The 25,492-nt window shown below is 36.6% G+C and overlaps 1 pseudogene; it reads right to left on the reverse strand.

Annotated features, from left to right (window-relative positions):
- Positions 1-229: 229 nt before the first annotated feature.
- LOC129405030 (uncharacterized) overlaps positions 230-25,492 on the reverse strand; it is a 314,505-nt pseudogene continuing 289,242 nt past the window's right edge.

A 25,492-nucleotide genomic window follows, 5' to 3' on the forward strand; every position in this document is an offset into this window, starting at 1 on the left:
CATGCTTTTATGGGGTACATCAAAACTGAACACGCACAAAATCAAAATATACATGGAATGCAATGATTGAAGTACCCTGAATACACCTGCGCCTTTAGAGTACTGTTCTTCTGAATCAGATTAAATTTCAGGGTGGTCAGTGTTGAAGTATTTTGTTTCATTTTTTTTTACACTTAGCTTTCCTTTTATGATGAGTAGCACTTTAGAAGTGAATGTTCCACTGTTTTCTTCAGGACATACTTCCACACTGAGGGCCAGTTCTGTAAGTTTCAACTTGATAGGCTGCTGTGCTGATGCCAGCTGCCAGTGCTAGCGTGTCCTGGATGTTCACTGCATTGGTCAAAAATCCTGGATTTCATAGACGTTTAATGTGCAAACTATGCACCTTGGATTATTGTACGAGAACTAAATAACGTCTTTCAAATGTACTCCAGACAGAAGGAAAAAAAAAACGTTATATTTCCTCAGGAATTGATTTAGGATATAAAATGAACAGAACAAAGTTCCATTAGCATTTGAAAGATTTGTGTTTAATTCCTCAGTTATAGAGCAAAAGAAAGGTATTAAAATGATTCATTCTGTGCTTTCTTACATTGTGAATCTTTTTTCCACTATTGTTCTTTTCTTTAAGTCACTTTTTATTTCCTCCATTCTTTACTTTACCTTTGACTCTCATGAGAATATGAGTGAATTCAAGAACTTCAGTTACCTGTCAGATTAAAAAAAATGAATAGTGTGAATGTAATAGAATGATTATTCAAAATGAAACATGGTACTTATCATTAACTATTAACTATTAAGTGAACCAATCCATTTTCCTTCGCTTTTGAGATAGATTGTGGTGTGTGAGTGTGTATATGTGTGTGTGTGTACACACATATATATTTTATTCTATCTAACAAACTGCTAACTTCTTAGGAAATTCAATCTTGCTAGTTAGTATGCCAGACATGCTGCTGAAGAATTTGGACTACAAGTCTGTGGGCAATTATTTAGGAAAGGACACAAAAATAGTAGACATAGGCATGCTTTTAAAAGACAAAGGGACTGAAGATGTCAGATTATCTCAAACTACTTATATAAGAATTTTAACTACATTCTAGAGCCAGAAATATATTACAGTGGGTAGGATGCTTACCTTGCACACTACAACCTGGGTTCAGTTCCTGACACTGCTATGGTTCCCTGAGGATCACCAGGAGTTATTCTGGAGCACAGAGCCAGGAATAACCCCTGAGAACCACCATGTGTGGTCCATAAAAACAAATTAATTTTAACTGTGTTTAATGAAGTTTAATTCTATTTGAAGAAACCTGTAAGAAACAGAAGCATTTTTTTTAATTTTAAATTTTTATTAATGAATCACCGTGGGCGTACAGATACAGGTTTACATGTGCTTGTGTTTCAGTCATATACAGCTTGAGTATCTATCCCTCCACCAGTACCCGTTCTCCACTGATGACCCCATCATCCCTCCCAACCCCTCCCACCCCCTACCCTCCCCACCCTACCTTATTCTCAGAACATTCCCCTCTGTTCCCTCTCTCTCTTTGGGCATTGTGGTTAGTAATGGAGGTCTTGGGTGGCTAATGTGTTTGGTCTATAGTCTGCTCTGTGCATGCCTCCCACCACATTTTTGCTTGGTGTTCCCTTCTCTATCTGAGCTGCCCTTTCCCCCAGCATGTGAGGCTGGTCTCCAAGCCATGGAGCTAATCTGGTACTTATTTCTGTTATTCTTGGGTGTTAGACCTCCATTATGTTGTTTTATATTCCGCAGATGAGTGCAATTCTTCTGTGTCTGTCTCTCTCTTTCTGACTCGTTTCACTTAGCATGATACTTTCCATGTTGATCCACTTGTGTGCAAAGTTCATGACTTCATCTTTTCTGACAGCTGCATAGTATTCCATTGTGTAGAAATACCAAAGTTTCTTTAGCCAGTCATCTGTTCTTGGGCATTCAGGTTTTTTCCAGATTTTGGCTATCGTAAATAGTGCTGCAATGAACATACATGTGCAGATGTCATTTTGGCTATATCTTTTTGCCTCTCCAGAGTATATTCCCAGAAGTGGTATTGCTGAGTCAAATGGGAGCTCGATTTCTAACTTTTTGAGGAGCAACCATATTGTTTTCCAGAAGGGTTGAACCAGTCGGCATTCCCACCAGAAGTGTAGGAGGGTCCCTTTCTCCCCACATCCTATCCAACAGCGGTTGCTTTTATTCTTTTGGATGTGTGCCATTCTCGGTGGTGTGAGGTTGTATCTCATAGTTGTTTTGATCTGCATCTCCCTGATGATTAGTGATGATGAACATTTTTTCATGTGCCTTTTGGCCATTGGAATTTCTTCCTTGAGAAAGTTTCTGTTCATTTCTTTGCCCTATTTTCTGATTGGGCTGGATGTTTGATCATTTCAATAGACGCAGAGAAAGCATTTGACAAGATCCAACATCCATTTATGATGAAAACTTTCACCAAAATGGGTTTTGAGGAACTTTCCTCAAGATAGTCAAAGCCATCTATCACAAACCTGTGGCAAGCATTATCCTCAATGGAGAAAAACTAAGGGCCCTCCCTTTAAGATCACGGGCAAGACAAGGATGCCCACCCTCACCACTTCTGTTCAACATAGTACTGGAAGTACTTGTGATAGCAATTAGGCAGGAAAAAGACATTAAGGGCATCCAGATAGGAAAAGAAGAAATCAAGCTCTCACTATTCGCAGATGACATTATTCTATACCTAGAGAATCCTAAAACCTCCATTAAGAAACTCCTAGAACAATAGACTTGTACAATAAAGTTGCAGGCTATAAAATCAATGCCCCAAAATCCATGGCCTTCCTATACGCAAACAGAGAGATAGAGGAGAATGACATGAAAAAAAAAATGCCATTCACAATTGTGCCCCAGAAAATCAAGTCAGCCTAACTAAAGAGATTAAGGATCTCTACAAAGAAAACTACAAAACCCTACTCCATGAAGTAAAAAAAGACACGAGGATATGGAAAAATATTCCCTGCTCATGGATAGGAAGACTTAACATTGTCAAAATGGCAATACTCCCAAAAGCACTATACAGATTCAATGCGATCCCCATAAGGATACCCATGAAATTCTTCAAAGAAATAGACCAAGCAATCCTGAAATTCATATGGAAGAACAAACGCCCATGAATAGCTAAAGCAATTCTTGGGGAAAAGACTATGGGAAGCATCACCCTCCCCAACCTTAAACTCTACTACAGGGCGGTAACTATTAAAACAGCATGGTAGTGGAACAAGAACAGAGCTACAGAACAATGGAACAGGGTGGAATATCCCTACACACCACCCCAACTGTATGAACACCTAATCTTTGATAAGAGAGCAAGAAATGTTAAGTGGAGCAAGGAAAGCTTCTTTAACAAATGGTGCTGGCATAACTGGTCAACCACATGTAAAACAATGGGTTTAGACCTCGACCTGACACCATGCACAAAAGTCAGATCAAAATGGATTAAAGACCTCAACATCAGACCACAACCCATAAGGTACATTGAAGACAAGGTTGGAAAAACCCTCCTTGATATTGAAGCCAAAGGTATCTTCAAAGATGACATGGAACTAAGCAATCAATTAAAAACAGAAATAAACAAATGGGATTATATTAAACTAAAAAGCTTCTGCACCGCAAAAGACACAGTGACCCGAATACAAAGGCAATCTGCAGAATGGGAAAGGATATTCACCCAATACCCATCTGATAAGGGGTTGATATCAAGGGTATATAAGGCACTGGTTGAACTCTACAAGAAGAAACAGAAGCATTGTGAAAATAACAAAAAATTTCTTAATGGTGTTTTGACTGACACAGAATGATGGGAAGTTAGTCATGTGGGTCATAAGTTTTTTGGGGGGATCTTTTGGATCCAGGCAATGGTCAGGGGTTACTCTTGGCTCTGCACATAGGAATTATTCCTGGCAGTGCTTGGCGGACCATATGGGATGCAAGGGATCAAACCTGGGTCTGCTGCGTGCAAGGCAAACAACCTACCCGCTGTACTCTGGTCCCAGGTCATAAATTTTTAAGTGGCACCAAGAGAATATGTATGCATGGGAAATTTGCATATATATACATATATATAATCAAAAGGCAATGAGGCAAATGGGGTTTTTTGTCCTGAGTCAAGGAAAGATATCAGAAGTCTGAGACAAAGAAAACAACCCTCATTTTAGTAAACTGGTGGTTCATATGCCAAAGAACAGATCTAACAGAAGAAGTTAGATACTTGCTTATCATAGAAATGGGTTTCCCTGATAGAAAAGTTACTTCTGATAAACCCTAATCCTGGGTAGTGTCCTTCAATTTGTTTTATTTTAGGATATAAAGGGAATACTGAAAAACTGTTTATGAATTTTATAGGACCACCATTGACTTCAATACAAAGCAATCCTCATAACAAATAGAGGTTTACTCATATGTAGAGAGTGGGTCTCACCTTTTATAGGTTGGGAGATAATGTGAAAAGTTCATGCTTCAGATGATATATGCATATATATATTCATGAAGAAATTTTTAAGTGGATTAGTATTTTTGTCTAAAAATGGTATAAGACCTAATGCACTAAAATTTCTTTCATCATATTTTACCATTTGTCAAGACTGTAGATGTTTTTAAGTCCTGGAAATCAAACAACCAAACACCCAAAACCCAGCAAACAGCATCTCTACAAAGAAGCAGATGCTCTGTAGCAAAGTTTAGAATGTTGAAAAGGTACCAAATATTTTCTGAAGAAAAATTTTTGCAAGCATTCTATCCTTGGGGCTTGCTTCTTAGCTCCAATCACCTGAAATTGCCTCTGGTCAGAAATGCCTTTAGCATTATTTCTTTTTTTTATCCTGCCTCTAGGCTGTAGTAAGAGGGAAATACGCACTTCTGGTTTTCTATAATTTTAGAGGGTTTGCCTGTCTAGCGTACAAAGAAAAGCATTGGGGAATAGTTTGTATGTTGCTTCAAAAGCTTTACTTTATAAAATAAATAAACAAACAAAAGTCTAAAAACTCCTAAGATATCAAATCATCTATATATTGTAGATATATGTGAATATTCAAGGGCATAATATTTTATTACTTAATTATTGCCCTTTTTGAAGGTTTCATGCTTAAACTAGAGTACTCAATAAACATCTGTAGGCAAAAATACAGTACCCTGAGCATAGTTTGTGACAGTGTTAGAAACATGCATCAGTTAAGCAAATTATATTAATATTATTACATAATTTTACTATCATTGATTCTTTAATCTTTATTAAAGAGTATATTTCATAGTTGCCATTTCAGTCTTATACTTTTCCTTACTAGATTTTTTTTCCCTTTTTGGGTCATACCTGGCGATGCTGAGGGATTACTCCTGGCTCAGTACTCAGGAATCACTTTTGGCAGTCCTCAGGGGACTGTATGGGATGCTGGGAATTGAACCTGGATCGGCTGGGTGCAAGGCAAATGCCCTACTCGCTGTGCTATCGCTCCAGCCCTCCTTACTAGATTTTGATGGGTTATGCTTAATCTTAAAAATGAAAAAATAGTAAATTCTGGAGTTGCCAGTTCAAGTTTTATTATCATAAATATCAGCAGGAAATTATTTCAACATGTTGACCACCAAGGGCCATCTATTAAATTTGATGAGCACAAATTACCACTTTGTGGTTTATAACCAAAAATTCATCACAGGTTTTTATGTTAGAATAAGTACATAGAAAGATTAAATCTATAAATATGTAACAATTAAGAGTGCACAAGAACAGTCATGGGCTTATATAAGAAAAGATATGATAATTTAATTTCATTTTTATAATAGCAATGATTCATTATTTCTTGTCTGTGAGGCTCTGGAAATGGGACATTCCATTATGTTCAGTTTTCTTAATGGTCCTATGTGAGTTCACAAAGTAAATCTTGAAGGCTGCTGCCTCGATGTGATACAAGTGTGCGTTGAGTGGCTCAGAGTGGCCTCCCCGCCCCTCCACCTCCCCAGGTCTCCCCAACAGAGAAACAGGGAGCCTGCAGACCACAGCCTGAGGGTGCAAGTGGCCTGTTTAGTGCAGAGGTGCTAGCACACTTATATCCTGAAGGGGGATTGAGGTAAGGACAGAGTTGTGACTGATCATTTACGTAGATAAACTTTTGGCAGACGAAATTCTCTTGATGAGATCAACTCAATAAGACGCTCTGTCTCCTAGGGGCATCCACATTGCTTTTATCTTTCCCTCTAGTTGTGTAAGTTACCAATACCCACAGTTGTTTGGATAAACATGGTAAGAGAAAAAGACCAGTTCTTTGGGCTGAAAGCAAGCAAGTCTTTTACCATAAATCCCAGACTAAGTCCAAGGCCAATTCATCTTTCCTTCCCCATAGGGGTCCTGTCTCTTAAGTTGTAACAGCTTGCATCGAGACCATGCATTTATGCTTTCTAGAATGTCCCATTTCCATGCCAAGTAGCTTTGCCACTTGCCCCGGGTCCATTCCAGTCCCTCAGCAGGACGTCCCTATTGGGTTGTTAAAAACTATAGTAACTGAAGCCTGAGTCGAGTAATTATGACCAAGTAATTATGCCCAGGAGTAGATACATTTCAGAGTCAATCAACTCCCAAATATTAGGAGTGTAGCATTAATGGTCTTTCTGTGTTTAACCAAAGAACATTGCTCTAGAGTAAAATATAAAAAGGCTATAGGGGAAATAGAAAAGCAGGTACACATACAGCACTTCAAATACAAAGCAGTGCAAATACAACGTTCAGAATTACCAGAAAGTTTTGGTTTATAAGTAATCAAGACTGACTTAGGGACCTGTGACAATGAGAGGTAAAATGCAAGGGAAAGGTTAAAGATAAACTTTAACTAAATTAGGGTTGCTAGCAAGTGCATGTTAAGCTTCTCTGGGAGGAAGAAAGAAAGGGCAATTCACTGATGAAGCCTACAGCGCTTAGGGTTAATAATATCCAACACAAAGGAAAAGTTGAAGATAGACTTTAACCAAATTAGGGATGTTAGCAAGGGCAAGGTAAGCTTCTCTGGGAGGAATAGTTTTAATATATAGATTTGGACTGAAGCGATAGCACACAGGATAGGGCATTTGCCTTGCACACAGCCAACTCGAGTTCGATTCCTCTATCCTTCTCAAAGAGCCTGGCAAGCTACCACGGGTATCTCAGAGAGCCCGGTAAGCTACCGAGAGTATCCCACCTGCACGGCAGAGCCTGGCAAGCTACCCGTGGTGTATTCAATATGCCAAAAGCAGTAACAAGAAGTCTCACAATGAAGACGTTACTGGTGCCTGCTTGAGCAAATCGATGAACAACGGGACAACAGTGCTACAGTGCTATTATGCAGATTTAATTTTTTCTATATATAATAGAATTTACATAGAATTTACATTTAGTGAAATAAGTAAGTTAATGAACAACAAAGCCTTCTAAGATCTAAATATATGATTTTATCATTCTACAAATATTGAAATATTGTTTTCTAAGAAATATGCTGATTAAATTCTATAAAATGTAAGGGGGATGCAAATTTTATAAATAATCAAGATGGTGGCTCACAAAATGTCCTAAATTATATAATCATTAAATTATGATTAAGATCATTGATTCCAAAAGATATGCAATTAATTGATAATCCTACTGTACCCACACCAAATACAGGTGACATTGACTTTTGTAGTCCTCAACTCTTCTCATAAGGAACTAAGTTGAATCATCTAGCAGATTGTTAAAATAAGTAGATAAATTTAGCATTCTGCCTATTATACCCTGGCTTATGTTCTTGTTAACTATGCTTGTAAAAATAGTTTAACAGTTTACATCCCATAACTTGTGATCTAGACAAAAACTAAAATGACAAACAAATGAGTATTGCTATTAGAAAATAATTCCAACAGAAGTCAAGTTGCATATTGAACAAAACATTTTTTTTTCCTGAATTTGTCTCCAGTTTTTTTCTAGCAATGATTATGCTAACCGCATGGCCTCTGAATAATAATTAAGGGGTGGATGGGAAGGGATTATTCCTTTCAACGCTACTTCCTAATTTAATTATCCTCTCTCTGAGCAGTGTTCTTCACTTGAGAAATTTTATTTAAAGGTAACTAAGTGAAGATATTATTTTTCTTCTTAGAATTTTATTTCAACTCGTCTTATTTCTTCTCTCTGAGGTAAAATTTGATGGGTTAAAGTGAAGTATTCTTAAAGATAATTGAGCTCACCTTCCACATGTCATTGGAAAACATGAAACCACAGTGGGAAAGTGAGAATGATCCATTTTCTTGGCCTATCACAGATGTATAGAAAGTTTTACTTTGACAATTATAAAACTTTGCTTAAAAATAGAATTATGGAACAACAAGGGTCCTTTTCATCTGTACAGCCCTTTCATGAGAAATCTCAAGAGAAAGCTCATAACTGCTATTTCTATATTAATTTAAAGGGGATGAAGAGGACAAACAAGTGAAGGTGATCTTAACAAAATTTCAAGCAGCAGCAGTGGAATTAAATGTGAAAGCAAAAGGAGTATAATGTCAGGGCACATGCAAAGAAATATGAATCTAACTATGTCTTCATTAAACTTTTAGCTTAAGCTTTTGAAAGATTGAGTGCAATATTTTACTGTTGTGTCTCCAGATCTCTCAAAGTAAATGACTGAAAAATTAGCTGTAGTTTATTTTTAAAACATGATATTCTCAAAACATTATTATCTTGCACAATTTAGATGACTGTGTAACATTTTGTATCTAACCGTAAGAATAATAAAATTATACTAAATAGATGTGCTTTTTTCAGTTTGATGGAGAGAATAGCACTTAACTTTGGTGTTAAGGAGTAGTCAGTCTTATATGCCTATAAGGTTGTAAAATTGTAAATCCTAAACTTTATCATTTCTTTCGATATATTAAGATTTTTTTTAGGCCATACCTAGATATACTCAGGTTTTTCTCCTACCTCTGTGCTCAGTGATCATTCCTGGTGGTGCTTGGTGGACCACATATGGAATTGAAGATTGAATCAAGATTAGCTGCATTAAAAGCAAAAGCTTTACGCACTGTACTATCTCTTCAGCCCAAAATGTATATCATAGGCTAAAGTAACGAAAAAAGAATGAAAGTTGAAACTGTGTCTCTAGGTTTGATTACTTGCATTCCTTAGCACCTACACATGAGTATGGTTCTGCCAAGTCCCAGTATCACAGTTTGTGTACCTGCTGCATTGTGAAATCAGCATTAAAAAAAAAATAATATACAGAAATCGATGTCCATGCTTTGATATTGTTACATTAGACTATAAATTCAAAATCAAGACTATAGAGATATTCAGCATCAGAAAGATAGTTCCCGTGGATAAGCGATTTGTCTTGCACACAGTCCCCCCGACGCACACATCTACCCCGGCTCATCTCAGGCACTGCACATGGTTCCCTGGAATAACCGCCCAGAATGGTCCCTGAAGTGCAGGAATGAATCTGAGCATTGCTGGGTGTGGCCAACAAACAAGAAAACAACAAAAAAAGGAAAATTAAAATTTCATAAAAATATTCAGACAATTCCTTTTGAATTGAAGAGAATGCTAAAGTCCTTGGCAAGCAATGTCTGACCCTCTAAAATCTATTTCTAGTCTCTGTCATAAATACTCTTTTGTTTAAATCTTTACCAGAAAACCCCAAGTCAACACAACATTCATTTTCTGTAATAACTAACCATATCTAGTATAGTCATCCCATTAATAACAATTCTTAAAGTGAACTTCATTTATTTATATAGATTTTACCAATAAAGAATGCACAGGCATTATAATTTGTCCTTTTAAAGTATGTGACTCAATGTTAGTCAGTGTGTGAGTGTGTGTTTGTGTGTGTTCTCACAAAGCCATCATTTTCCATTATTCTCTTTCCATTAAATGCTGTCATTATCTAGTCCCTTCATCCTCAGTTTATATCAATAACTAATCTATCTTTTATGTTTTATATTTAACTATTCTGGTCATTCTATAAAAACACAAAGAGTTTGTAGACCCTGTGTGCACTTGTGGCAGATGTTTTTGAATTTGGAATACTTACAGGAGCTGGTTCCTATGATATAACATTCCAGAAAGCATTAGTATACTCGACTCCTTATACTGGTGTGGGCAGGGATGGGGCCATACTTAGCAGTTCTCAGGCAGGGCTCACTCCTGCCAGTGCTCCGGGGACCATATGTAGCGCTGATGATTTGAACTGGGGTTGACCACGTACAACTCAAGTTGTATTATGACTGATATATTCTCTAAGACCCTGTAATTTCTTCCCTTCTTATAATAAAATTTATACTCAGTTGTTAATTATTTTATCTATTAATCATTTGATGAACATTTGGATTTTATATTTTGGTGTAGTTAAGAATAATGATACTAATATTATTGTGTATATATTTGAACAGATGCGTTTTTATTTCTCATTAGCATTAAGTAGAAATTCTATACATTATATATAAGACACTGAAATAACATTTTCAAAATTAGTTTTATTATTTTACTTCCCCACCAAAAAGTGAGAAGACCCATTTTTCCATATACCGCATTTACCTTGACTATCATATGGTAAATTGATATTTCTTCATGCTTTTGGTTTTTATTTCCCTGTGGACTAATCACATTAAGGATTTATTATGTACCTGATGACCACTTATTTGTGTTTTGGAGATATAGTTGCTCATATAATTTGTGCATTTTACTTGAGTTATTTCTCTTTTAATTAGTGCAATGTAAGGATTCTTGAAATACTTTAGAACAAAATTTTATCACATAAAAGATTTGTGAATATATTTGAAGTGTCTCTTAAAAAATTTAATATTGTTCATACAAGTGTTATGTTGGCATTATTTCAACTCAGTTCCTTAATTTGTCTCCTCATTTCTCTTCAAAAATTACAGCAATTATCTCAAAACTAAGTTCTCTTTCCAATCCCGAATGATTCTTCATGTCACTGCCATAGTTGAGTCTTCCAATATGCTAGTTATTCATTATCCTTATTCTAGATCTTCCAATATGCTAGTTATTCATTATCCTTATTCTAGAATACATGAAAGGAAAGATACATATTAACTGATGGATAAAATAAAATTCTTGCATAAAATTACTGAACTTTTCAAACCCCCATAATGAACCATAATGGTGATCTCTAGTAACTATATTTCATATTTAGAAATAAGTACAACAAAAGAGTATTATGATTAAATGTGTAGATAGTCTTTATAACTCAATTGCTAGATCAAACCTTATATTTCTATTTAAAAGGTAGGTAAACCTTTTTGTGTCACTTACTTTTAATGTTCTAGTATGTTCAAAAGTAAATGGAGTACAGTAGTGACAAGGTTTTTAAGAACTGTTATCTGTGTCATGGAAATTATATGTTGTTAAGGATTTGTTACTTGAACACTATGGGAGTAAATCAGAAATGTATATAGTAGCTATTCACTTTCTTTTTCTTTAAATAGGTGATTTTATTAGTTTCTTAGTATCTTGTGCCCAACCTTTTGTCTAGTAGATAATATATGCACTACTTATTATATTGATTTAATAAATAAACCACAAGTAAAAGTTTGCAAAATCACTTTTACAATGTAGATCACAACATTAAAGACAATTATTAATTTATGAAGAAAAAATAAAATTAAAGAATGTTCCAACCTGATTTAATGCAGCTACTCAACTTCCAATTAATATTTTTTATATTTATATTACCTAAGAGGACATGAGTCTAATAAATTGTTCTTTTTTTGCTATGTGCTTCACAAAGAAAGTTCATATTTTTAAGTGGGGTTTCTGGTTCTTTTAGGACAAAAAGAATTATATGAAATTTTTTTCAAATAAATTACTTTGCTCCAAATGTTTTATAAGTATCTGTAAGTTATTTTCTAGAAGCCAGTGCCTATGCTTGGCATTACTCATTTTTTGACATAATTTCATATACCCTATTTATGTAAGTATGTATTATCTGATGTGGTTGACATTTGTACCTTATATTTTGCCATATACAGCTATTTGTGGATGTTTAGCTCATCATACATCTGCATATATTCATCTCACAAGTCAAATTATAGAACTCATGGATAGTCTTTCCAGAGTGTAATAGAAGTGGATTTAAAGGCCAGAGTTTTACATACAGATTGTATGAATAATAGGCCCAAGTTTTTTTTTAAAAAGTAAATTAATCAAAATTGTTCCTTAGATATTTAAATTAGAATATATTTTGAAATCAAATAATTATTTTTAAAATCAAATATTTCTGGAACAATTCCTGTATCCAAAATATTGCCTGGAGTTCAAAAAAGTACAATAAGATACTTTTTGGGGATGGAGGGTGTCAGACCCAATGATGCTCAGGGATTTCTCCTGGCTCTACACCCACAAATTATTTCTGGCAGTTTTCAGGGGACCATATAAGATACTGGGGACTGAACCTGAGTCTTCCACATGCAAGGAGGTGCCCTACCTGCCTTACTATGTCTCTGGCCCCTAACATGGTACTTAAGACCAGTCATGAAGATCTAAGTAAAGAACAGAAAAGTAGCACAAGAACTTTACTGATTTCATTTTCTTGGTTTGGGGGCCATATCTGGCAGTGCTCAGGGCTTATTCCTGGCTCTGTTCTGAGAGAGTATTCCTGGCAGGTGCAAAGGATCATATGAGATGCTAGGGATTGAACCTGAGCTGTCTGTGTGGTTTGCAAACACTCTCCCATGGTACTACGCTTCTAAATATAGAACTTAACTGATTTATGAATTATGATATATAAATATAGATGCATATTATAAATAATTATTCATACACTTTCTCTATGCATTTACAACACAATGTTTGACAGTTCATAATGAATGTGAGAGGGATGTTCATATCCAAATCAATAAAAATAGGAGAAATGTACAGACCATAAAAACAGTTTGATACGGGCCATTGGTGTGATAAGTATTCTGGGTTGCTCAAGACTGAGGACTTTCCAAAGACAAAGACCCTCTAGTTCTAAAACAAGTTCTGTGATGTCTGAGTTCATTCTTATACTTAAGTAAAAATACTGAGAAAAACATGATTGAATACCCCTTTTAAATATCTCCTGCCAACAAAACTGAAGCCAGAAATAAACAGTAACATCTATTGTTATTGCACATAAATATGGAATCAATTCACCTACTGGATCTAAATTTCTCTTTTAGAATCCTCACGTTCAGAATGGTTTTGCTTAAATGGAGTTGAAGGGTTAAAAGATAAGTTTGTGCCTTTAAGGTTTCCATTATTTTTGAAGAATAAACTAAAGGATAATTTGTATCTTGTATCCATATTTCATAATTTCATTATAAGAATTCTACCTAAGCATGTTAGGCAATATTTATGCACAATATTTTTCTCTGATATGATATGTCAATCATTAGACTATACACAAGCTTTTCCATTATCTCATGGTATTCATGAAATATAATATTTACTGGTTTTTCTTCTTCCCGCTAACTTCCAAAGAACTCAGAAACTGACCTACCTCTCACATGTGTGTAATGGCCTATTAAATGTCGCTTATAAATGACTTCCTATGGATCACCTTCTAAAATAAATATTCATTGGTTGCTGTGTTTCTTCTTTCTTCATTATTTGTAACACTTCTCATTATCAAATTATTTATATCCATATAAACATATTTTTCTTTCAACTAGTCAAGGCAAAAAGAAACATTTTATGTATTTTGTCTGTAACCTTGGGGAACACAGAGAAAATTGATAAATAAGATATTAAAATGCATTTCATTGGAGTAAAGAATACTCAGAACAGCACACCTGTGTTCTGAGAATTTGGAGATGAGAGGAAAAGAGAAGATACAATTATCATTATAAGAAGCAGATTATTGTTCAAAATGGATGGCAGGACATTAACATATTAAGGAGCTTGTCTTTTGGTAGCCCAACCCATTTTACTAAGGAGAACACAGCATTACAAAATAGTCACTGTCACTGTCACTGTCATCCCATTGCTCAATGATTTGCTCGAGTGGGCACCAGTAACGTCTCCATTCTGAGACTTGTTGTAACTGTTTTTGGCATACTGAATATGCCACAGGTAGGTTGCCAAGCTCTGTCATGTGGGTGAGATACTATCAGTAGCTTACCGGCTTCTCCAAGAGAGGAGGAGGAATCGAACCTGGGTCGACTGTGTGCATGACAAGATAGAACCAAAATAACTAAGTAATAGTTGTAATCATATTTGTAAAAAAGATCTAGTGTAGGCTAGAAGGTTTATGCTGTCATTGAATATTATGCGAGGGGACAGAGTGATAGTACAAGAGTGAAAGCAATTCCATGTGGCTGAGTCCTGCTTAATCTTGGAACTGCATGTGATAGCATGAACATCATCATAAGTGATCCCTGGGAGTCAGGAATCATCCTTGAGCCTTGTCTGAGTGCGGTCCTACCATACAGTCCCCTCCCACCCCCCACACATATGTACACAAATTATTACCATAGATCAAATTTATTGGAATTAGTTTATAACTAATTAACTCCAAAGATCCAGTGACAAGAAAAGATACTAACAACTTGGGTTGTGATGCAAGCAAAGAAATAGCACAAAGTCCTGTATTTTGTTATGGAAGCCATTGCAGGAGCTCGTGCATTAAATTGCATGTCAAATGAGGTATGTGCCTTTACTAAAAAGACAGACTTCTAAAAAAATTCCTGGTTAAGGGGTTGCACCTAGAAGTATTCAGGTAATATTTGTCTCTTTTTGCAATGGTTCATTAATGGGCTGCTGGAAAGACAAGTTTAATTATGTATGAACATGCTGCCTAATTGTGATGAGGTGGTTCTCCAAAATTTACTTTCTTCAACCTTTTGGACCCAGCAATTCCATTTATTGGCATCTATCCCAAGAACCAAAAGCAATTGTTTTTTTTTTTTTTCAAAAAGGTACTTGCAGTTTTATGTTCACTGAAGCACCATTCAGAGTATCAAAGATTTAAAAAACAAACATATAATTACCCAAGAAGAGATGAGTGGATAAATAGTACAGTATATGCGTATATTTGAATCACTGTATATCACAGTATCATTGTCATTCTGTTGTTCTTCGATTTACTCCAGCAGGTGGGCAGGAGTGATAGCATAGCAGGTAGGGCATTTGCCTTGCAAGGTGCTGACCCGGGTTTGATTCCTCTGTCCCTCTCGGAGAGCCCGACAAACAACCGAGAGTATCTCGCTCGCATGGCAGAGCCTGGCAACCTACCCGTGGGGTATTTGATGTGCCAAAAAACAGTAACAATGAGTCTCACAATGGAGACATTACTGGTGCCCACTAGAGCAAATTGAACAACAGGATGACAGTGACAGTGACAGTGATTCGAGTGCGCACCAGTAATGTCTCTATTCCTCTCAGCCCTGAGATTTTAGCAGCCTCTCCTTACTCATCTTTCCCACGATCGGAGGGTCTTTCAGGGTCAGGGGAATGAGACCTATTGTTACTGTTTGGGGCATATTGATTACACCACGGGTAGCTTATCAGGCTCTGTTCGTTCAGACAGGATACTCTCGGTAGCTTTCCATGTTCTCAGAGGTATGTATATACTTTCATCCCCTTGAGCAACCATTTGCTCAAACAGGCCCAGTAATGTCTCCATTCATCCTAGCACTGAGATTTTAGCAGCTTCTCTTTACTCGTCCTTCCCAGTGGTGCTGCATTAAAGGCTCTTCAGGGTCAGAGAATGAGACCCATCATTGTTACTGTATTTGGTATATGAATATGCCCCGGGGAGCTTGCCAGGCTCTCCCATGTGGACAGAAAACTCTTGGTAGTTTGCCAGGTTCTCCAACGGGGATAACTCGGCTATCAGATGTCGGGCTCGGATCAAGACTGGGCCTCTTCCACCCAGATTCCCCATTTTCCAGTAGCTAGGCAGTCTCACCCAGAAATGCTTTTATAGTTTCTGGATGTTGGCCAGGGTTCTAACCCCAGACCCCATATGATTCCAAAGCCTGCCAGGAGTGACCTCTGATCACAGAGTCAGGAGAAAACCATGAGCACCACTGGGTGTGGCACAAAAATCACAGATATCAAGAATAATAAGCTACCCATGGCATATTTGATGTGCCAAAAACCATAACAAGTCTCACAATGGAGACATTACTGGTGCCCACTTGAGCAAATGGATGACAGTGCTACACAGTGCTATACAGTGATTGTTGCAGTTAACTATGTTTTAAAGATGTGGTCACTTATAAAAGGATATGTTATGAAAAGAGTAATGGAGGAACTGTGTTACCTTTAAATTCTCAGCTTCCAGGATATTTTCTGCTATGGATTCAAAAATTACAATTGACATATTTATATTTAATGTGATCTTAAATTTAAAAAAGAATGTCATTATGGACTATACAGTAGGTGATAAACCATCTTCAGCTAATTTACTTGTGTGCTGCCCACTACATTTTAACTTTCACTGCTCTGTAGCTCCACATGAAATGGTATTCTCTTTAGTCCTCAATCACAGAATGGGAGTTCAGGATTCCATGCACAGCACTTGAAAGAACACAGCAGGGGTTCTAATTATAATCTCTTTAAGAAATGACTATTTATGAAAAGATGTGGGATGTTAATGAGGTTCTGCCTCATGCTGAGTTATGTGACTCTTCCACATAGATTTTAAAATAAAGAAATGTGGTGACTTGAAAAAGGTGTTTGACATTACCTGCAAAACTAAATCAGATGAGCCCCAATGATGAAGTCATTTTTCAGTAGCAAATTAGCTAAAGGAAAAGATAGAAGTAGCTGACTATGCACTATGAAAATTTAGAAAAGAAATATGCATTCAAAACTAGTAAAAACTAGTGCACAGTGAAATTATAATCTTAAAAAAAACTTAGATATTATACAACCACGTTTTTCTGGGACTACATTTTTACCTATTGTAATTGGCAATGTGACCAGTTACGAGATAATCTGTGCCTAGAAATCACTAAAATACGGTGGTTTTATTAATTTACTTCATAAATGAAACTATTAGAAAGATGGGAGTTACCCTATTTTTATCTCTATGTCATCTGCATCTCTACATTTATCTGAATCAGAAGACAGAAGATACTTATAGCTAAAATTGTATAGTATATTGCAAGTCATCAATTGATCTTAGTTATACTGAAATAATAAAGCAATCAGTACCTTAAGAGTAATTTTATACGTGAGAAAAATAAGTCTAGTTCTAGTCAGAAACATTTTAGCTGTGCCTCCTATGTGCACAGCTAAAATGTTTCTGACTAATCTATCTATATTTGTTTTTAATAGCACTGCATTGTGGAGCTTTCAAATATAAAGAGAACTATCAAGAACTTAGGATGACCTGATCTATTAACCTCTTTGAAACTGTCAAATTAGTCTGAAACAATTTTATAGATGATGGCAGAATTTGGAAGGTCACTGAATCTAAGACAACAGACCTTATCACTCATGACATAGCTTAGTGCATATGCTGTTTGCACTGGGTGAAAACACCCTTACATCCTTGTCCCAAGTTTAACGGAAATAATGTGACATAGACACTGAGAGATGGATGCTATTTGAAGAATATTTGAAAGGTATTATAGCCAAATGAATGTAGAAATCTGATTTTCATTTTTAAAATTTTTATTCCATTATTCCTATAAATAAAACTGACTGTCTTCTCTTATACCCTAGCCATCATTTTCCCATCCATCTCCTTTCCCTTGAATAAACATAGTTTCGTTATCAGAGTCCACTTATTTTCTAAATTTGACTTGTCTGTTCCTCAATTTTATATCTTTATAGTATACATAGATCTCTATGTATTTAGAGACACCCGCTGGACTAGAGCTGTTACCAACTGGATTCCATAGGATGTCAAAAGACCATGAGACCTCCCACCTACGAGATGGTCAAACTTTATCAAAACCCTGAACTAATGGTTTGAGGCTCTTCGTGTTCCTGGAGGGAGCAGATGCCATTAGGCTACACTAGCACGTGACAGGGATGAATGGAGACATTACTGGCACCCGGTCAAGCAAATCAAAGATCAATGGGATAACAAATGATACAAGTGTTTTATACATAGATAAAATTAGCTCATATGTTTTAATTTGATTGTTTTTTAACATCAGACACATTTTATATAGCATAACGCCCTCAAATTCTTTCCATCTTGTTGTGAATATCAAAAATTAATCTTTTTGTTATATATAAGTAGCATTTTTCTTCAATTTTTATTTTATTAAAGCACTATGAATTGCAAAGTTATTCCTAGTTGGGTTCAAAAGTTCCATCACCAATCATACCACCAGTGCCAACTTACCTCCACTAGCGTTATCAGATTCCTTCTACCCCCTGCCCGTCAGCTTACTGTCTTGACAGAAACATTTTAAATATGGTTACTTAAAGTTTGGGTTTGCAATTTCAGTGTTGCTGACACTACGGTTTCTATTATTCCCTAACATCACCAATGTACAGAGACCCCTTGACCCGTGCTGCTGTTGCTTCCCCTCTATCTCTTCTCCTTTTCTTTTCACTCTATCTTTAACTCCTTCCTATACGCTGGGATCAGAGGTTATCTAGGCATTTTGCCTTTAAAATCCCCATTATAATTCCCTCCTCATCTAGTTACTCTAAATATGACATATAGGTGATATCATCCTGAGTTTTTCCTTTTTCTGACTTACTTCATTTAACATGATAACTTCCAATTCCATCCATATTATGGCAGATTGCATAATTTCATCATTATGTACAGCTACATAGTATTAGCACAGTAGGTAGGGCATTTGCCTTGCATGTGGCTGACCAAGGTTCTATTCCTCCGTCCCTCTTGGAGAACCCAGCAAGCTACCAAGAGTATTCCAACCGCACAGCAGAGCCTAGCAAGCTACCTGTGGCATACTAGATATGCCATAAACAGTAACAACAAGTCTCACAATGGAGATATTACTGGTGCCCGCTTAAGCAAATCAATGAATAATGGGATGGCAGTGCTATAGTGTTACATATATATACATATATATATATATATATTTCACATCTACATGATTCACTGATATGTTGTTGAACATCTAGGTTGATTCAAAATCTAACTTATTGTTCTGAGTGCTACAGTGAATATTGATGTGCATATATCTTTTTGAATACTTAAGAATGAAATTGAAGAACATTTAAGAACTTAAGAAAGAAATAGAACACTCAAGAAATACATAGAAGACAATGGAAAATATAAAAATATTGCATGTTCTTGGATTACACAAATAAATATTATTGACAAAATGGCCATTTTACCTAAACTACTATATAGATTGAATGCAATCCCTATCCAAATTCAAATGATATTCTTCAAAGGCTCAGAACAGTTTAATAATAAAGTTTGTATCATCAAACACCACAAATAGCTAAACCAAACTGAGAAATAAGAAACTGAAGAGTATCACATTACCTCACTGATAAAGACACAGTGATCAAAATAGCATGCAATTGGAATAAGAACAGACCCTGACCAATGGGTCAGAATAGAATATCCAAGAACAAATCCCCATATATATGTTCAGCTAATTTTTGACAAAGATGTTGAGAGCATGAAATGGAGTAAAGATAGCCTCTTCAACAAATGGTGCTGGAAAAACTAAATAACCACATGCAATAATAATAAAATTGTTCCACATATTACACCTTACTCAAAAGTTAATTCAAAGCAGATCAAAGACCTTGAGATTAGACCAGAATCTAGAAAATTCATTGAGTAAAAATATAGGCAGAATGCTGCAAAATCTGAACCTCAATGGTGTCTTCACTGAAATAATGCAACTGGAAAAGTCAATAGAATAAAAAAAGGGACTACATCAAATTAAAGATTTTTGCAAGACAAAAGAAACATGGGCAAAATTATAAGAAGCTAACTGAGTGGCAGAAAATATTTTCACTCAACACATCAGATAAAGTGTTGGTATCCAGGATATATAAAGTATTTACAACAATAAAAACAAAATACTCACCAAAAAAAAATGGAGAGAGGAAATGAACAGGAAGTTCTCTGAGGAAAACCAACAGATATCCAACAGGCACGTGAAAAAAATGCTCACCATCACTTATTACTAGGAACTCTAGATCAAGATGACAATGAGACACCATCTCACATCAATGAGAATGGCACATATCAAAAATAGGACATAGCATCGAGTCCCGGAAGACACCACATCATCAGAGATCTCTTCAGGCCTCGTACCAAGCCAGTTTCACAAAGATATCTCAGGTGGAGCAGTTGCTCTCTGCCCACCGGCTCCAGGAGAAGCCCCGGTGACCATGAGCTTCCACAAGTAAGGCCCAGCTACTCGGGTTCCAGGACTAAGACTCCAGGCCACACGGCAGCCGCAGAGGAGTCGGGCTGGTCCTTCCTGGCTACCCACCCACTTGGCATCCTGGATGTCATGTCCACAATCTGCCTCTGGGAGCCACCACAGTATACCAACAACCGTGGTCCAGAGATTTCCAGTTGAATCCCACAATAGATTAGTGCTCTACAGAGATGTCTCTGGGCCCCAATCATTTACAATCTTAGAATTCCAGAAGAGACCTCTCATAAATTATCTAGTGTCTGCCCTTAAAATGGTGGTGTAAAAATTCAAGCAAACTATAATGACCCAAAATAGAGAGAGTGTTTTGCAAAAATTGTCTGCCATAGAGGCAGGGTGAGGACTGGGATGGAGGGGAGGGGCGGATACTGGGGACATTGGTGGTGGAAAACGTGCACTGGTGGAGGGATGGGTGTTTGACCATTGCATGGCTGAAGCCAAAACATGAAATCTGTGTAACTGTAAAAATAAATAAATAAATAAATAATGGGGGCAATCTCGTTTGGTGGGAATGTGGTGGAAAAGGAACTTTCATCCACTGCTTGTAGGAATGCTGTCTGGTTCAACCCTTATGGAAAATAGTATGAAGGGTTTTCAGGAAACTTAAAATTGAGCTACCATACAACCCAGCAATTCCACTTTTGGGTGATGACCCTCAGGACAGAAAAAAAATATTCTTTCAAAAGGATATATTTATGATAAATATTAATTGTATAAGTATATAACATATTACTTATCCAATTACCAATCTATGGGGAATTTCAGTGGTCTAATTAATTTACTTAATGCTGTTGTAATTATTGATTGTAATTATAATTATAAAAGTTATAATATTAATTATAACTTTTCCTTACTGTATTCTTACTATATTCTTATCCTTAGATAGATACACAAAAGTGGATTATAGGATCATGCTCCAATTTTAGTTTCCTCCCTGTCTTTTTCTCTCTCTTTCTTTCTCTCTTTCTCTCTGTCTTTTTCTCTTTCTTTCTTTCCTTCTTTCTTTCTTTCCTTCTTTCTTTCTTTCTTTCTTTCTTTCTTTCTTTCTTTCTTTCTTTCTTTCTTTCTTTCTTTCTCTTTCCTTCGTTCGTCCTTTCTTTCTTCCTTTCTTTCTTTCTTTCTTTCTTTCTTTCTTTCTTTCTTTCTTTCTTTCTTTCTTTCTTTCTTTCTTTCTTTCTTTCTTCCTTTCTTTCTTCCTTTCTTTCTCTCTTTCTTTCTTTCTCTCTTTATTTCTTTTTCTTTCTTTCTTTCTTTCTTTCTTTCTTTCTTTCTTTCTTTCTTTCTTTCTTTCTTTCTTTCTTTCTTTCTTTCTTTCTTTCTTTCTTTCTTTCTTTCTTTCCTTCTTTTAAAATTTTTGTTATACCTGGCTTGGCTCAAGGTTTACTTCTGACTCTACCTCAGGGATAGTCCCTAGTAGGAATCACAGGATCATATAAGGTTCTGAGGATCGAATGCAAGTAGGCATGGTCAAGGTAATTGTCCTACATACTGTACAATCTCTCCAGCCCTTAATTTTAGTTTCTTGATGAAACATATGGTATTTTTCAAAATAGTATAACATTATTACATTCCAACCAATATTGTGTGAGGTCTCCCTTTTCCCCTTTTTGTTTGTTCCCTTTGATATAAGAGGATTTTCTGAATCAGGTAATAAGTATTTCATTGTGTTTTGGTTTGAATATTCTGAGTGAGCAATGCTTGTGAACTAATTTTTACATACCTATAAGTTATTTCTATTTTCTCTTTGAAGAAATGGCTAATTTTCTGGTTGACATAAAAGTTTTTCATTGTGTGACTATTTTACATAACTCGGATACTATTTCATAGCAGATGTGTGATGCATAAATATCTTCTACCTATGTAAAGGATGTCCATTTGTTAGGATTATAATTTCACTAAAATTTTCAGTATTATATCTCTTATTTATCTGTTTTTATTTATTTTTTTATTTGAATTGAATACCCCAAAGATACCTCTAAAGCTGGTGTTAGGTATGTCTAGGATAGCATGGGTATGGAAAGCATATTAGTCTGCTAGGACTGTGGTTGCAACAACAAATGCATCATTCAGTGGTGTATGCAAGAGAGATTGTATGTTAAATTCTCCAGATAAGAACAAGGCTAAGGGAAGACCAAGAAAGTATTTCAGTTGGGTCACTGTGGAAAGTTTCCATGCTATGTTCTCACATAACTCTGTGAGTTAAAAGAGAAAGCTTTCTTGTGTTTCTCCTCATTCCATAGAAAGATGCTAATGCTATTGGAATTGAATTCTAACCTTAAATCTTACCATTGCTATATCACTGCATCACTGTCATCCCTTTGCTCATCCATTTGCTCAAGCAGGAGCCAGTAGTGTCTCCATTGTGAGACTTGTTACTGTTTTTGGCATAGTGAATATGCCACGGGTAGCTTGCCAGCCTCTGCCATGATGGTAAGATACTCTCTGTAGCTTGCCAGGCTCTCTGAGAGGGGTGGAAGAATCAAACCCGGGTCGGCCTCGTGCAAGGCAAATGCCCTACCCGGTGTGCTATCGCTCCAGACCAGATCTTAATACATCTAAGCAAAATAGCCAGTCCCTCCCAAATTAGTGGCTCTGAGGTTTAGAAGTTCAGTATTTACGTTTTCTAGGGGAACTAACTCAAGACATAACAGCAACTAACTTTGCTTTTCTTCTTCTTCTTCTTTTATTTTTTAAATGTGCCTATAAAAAACTACGAAGGCTGAATTGTGTGTGTTCACGGGCTCTCCAGGCGGCTCTATCTCACCGCCCCCAATCGGTGCTCTGGAGCAGCTGTGTATAGACTGGATCAGGATGGCTGATGGCCAAGGACAGGCGAAGGAAGAACGAGGACCAAACTGGTTGCTGATTAGTTACCGTTTATTCAGTCTCTCATCTCTCTTATCTCACACACTCTTCTTTCCTAGCTCCTCATTCCTCCATCCCTGCTCTCAGGATTCTGCCTCCTTTCCCACTAGTCTCTCTCTCCTACTTGTCTTTCTGGGCCCAACTTATACCCAGCAAAATCAATAGGAGAAAGCCCTTCCAGAGGGCCCACCAGGTTCAAAGGAAACACCACCTAGAGATATCCCAAAGCCCTTCCTGACTGCCTGCAGGCAAACTATCTCATGTTTTTCTCCTTTCCTCAGTCCAAAAGCTCAATCAACATCTTAATGCTAGTTATTTTTATATGGACACAATGAGAGATACATTGAGGCTTGTAGAGCAGCTTTCCTGGGAATATCTTGCCAGAGACTCAGACTACAGTGCTCAGACCAAATTAATCATTCCTTAACCTAGCAGGCTTTAAACCTAGTTATTACTTTTTGGATCATGACAGCATTTGTCCAGGACCAAGCACTTAACTTATAGTTAAGCGTTAGGCGCTTTGGCCAGGCCCATCTCGATGCTAGGGTAGCACATAACTCATGGCTTGCTTTGGGTCCATCCTGTCCCTCGTCGGGACTCTGCGTTTGGGGGTGCTAGGAAGTAAGGACAGCTGAGGCTTAGGTTGAGAGAACAGATGCCCAGGAGGAAAATATCATGTAGAGTCAAATGACTCCCAGGTTACAAAAGCATAGCATTTGCTACTGTTTTCCTGTGCCCATACAAAAGGACATGGCTCTGAATAAACTATGCAAAGGACTCAAGGAGGAGAGAAAAACAGTATTTACAAGTCAACAGAACATAAAGAAAGAAGTTACAAATAAACACAGAGGAATGGGAGAACTGTGATGGGAGTAACCCAAATAAACCTAAGTGACCTGAGGCTATGTTATCCTACATGTGCCCTATCCCAATGTTATAAAACTTTAATAAAGTGTTACTCTCTGGGGCCAAAGAGACAGCACAGTAGTTAAAGTGCTTGCTTTGCACATGGCCACAGTCTGACCCCTGAAACTGAAGTATGTTTCCCACTGGCATTGCCAACATTAATCTCTGAGCACAGAAACCACGAGTAAAGTGCTACTGTGTGTGTGGCCCACCCTTAAAGTGTTCTTCCAGGGGAGATAGATAGATAGATAGATAGATAGATAGATAGATAGATAGATAGATAGATAGATAGATAGATAGTTATGAACTAAACATTAAGAGAACACGTCATGTATAGCAATTTACATTTGCAACATTCCCCTCCGTTCACCCCTTAAAAATAACCACATATATGTTTTATGGCCCAAGTACTACAGCACATATTTCATATGAGTCATCATTCTCCACAATGTTCCGTGCTTTGAAGTGCAGTACTCCATTTTATGGTCTTTAGTTCTCAACAATTTTATCCAATTTTCTGTTTCCTATTAATGAAGAAATCATCTAAGAAACAATTGTATTGGTTCATGTAATAGCTCCCTTCTTCCTTCCTTCCTTCCTTCCTTCCTTCCTTCCTTCCTTCCTTCCTTCCTTCCTTCCTTCCTTCCTTCCTTCCTTCCTTCCTTCCTTCCTTCCTTCCTTCCTCCCTTTCTTTCTTTCTCTCTTTCTTTTTCTCTTTCTTTCTTTCTTTCTCCCTTCCACTCTCCTCCTTCCTGTCTGCCCTTCCTCCCTTTCTTCCTCTCTTCCTCCCTTCCTCTTTCTCCCCTCTTTCTTTATTCACGCCCAGCAATGTTTCTGGGCTGCTCACACTGTGTTCAAGGAAACATGAAATGCCAGGGATCAATCTAGGGAATTCTTCATGCCAAGATATGCATTCAGATCATTGATGCCTAACCCTGTACTGATTTTTGAATAATAAGAAATTAAAGGTAAAATTATGTGCTAAGAATTTTTTAAGCAAAAATGTATATTTATATTCTACTGTTATATTCTAATAGAAGAAAAACTTAATTTTTATGGACTTTTCACTAATATAAATTTTTGTTTACAGATTTCTATATATGAATGTGTACCTATAAAATCAGTCTGTGATTGCTAAATGGAATTTAATTTCTTCAGTATATAATAGATTGTGTGAGACAGTGCTGGAACCTAGGTTAAGCTATATAGTTAGCTGTAGATTATTTACAATTTTCTCATAAATTATCATAAAATTTACTTCCCTACTTCCTTTATTGTGTGAGGTTTAACTGACACATTTTGTACACTGCTCAATTTCCAGAAATTCTGTAAAAATAATAATTA

Source organism: Sorex araneus, chromosome 5, assembly GCF_027595985.1.
Source record: "Sorex araneus isolate mSorAra2 chromosome 5, mSorAra2.pri, whole genome shotgun sequence".
NCBI lineage: Eukaryota > Metazoa > Chordata > Mammalia > Eulipotyphla > Soricidae > Sorex > Sorex araneus.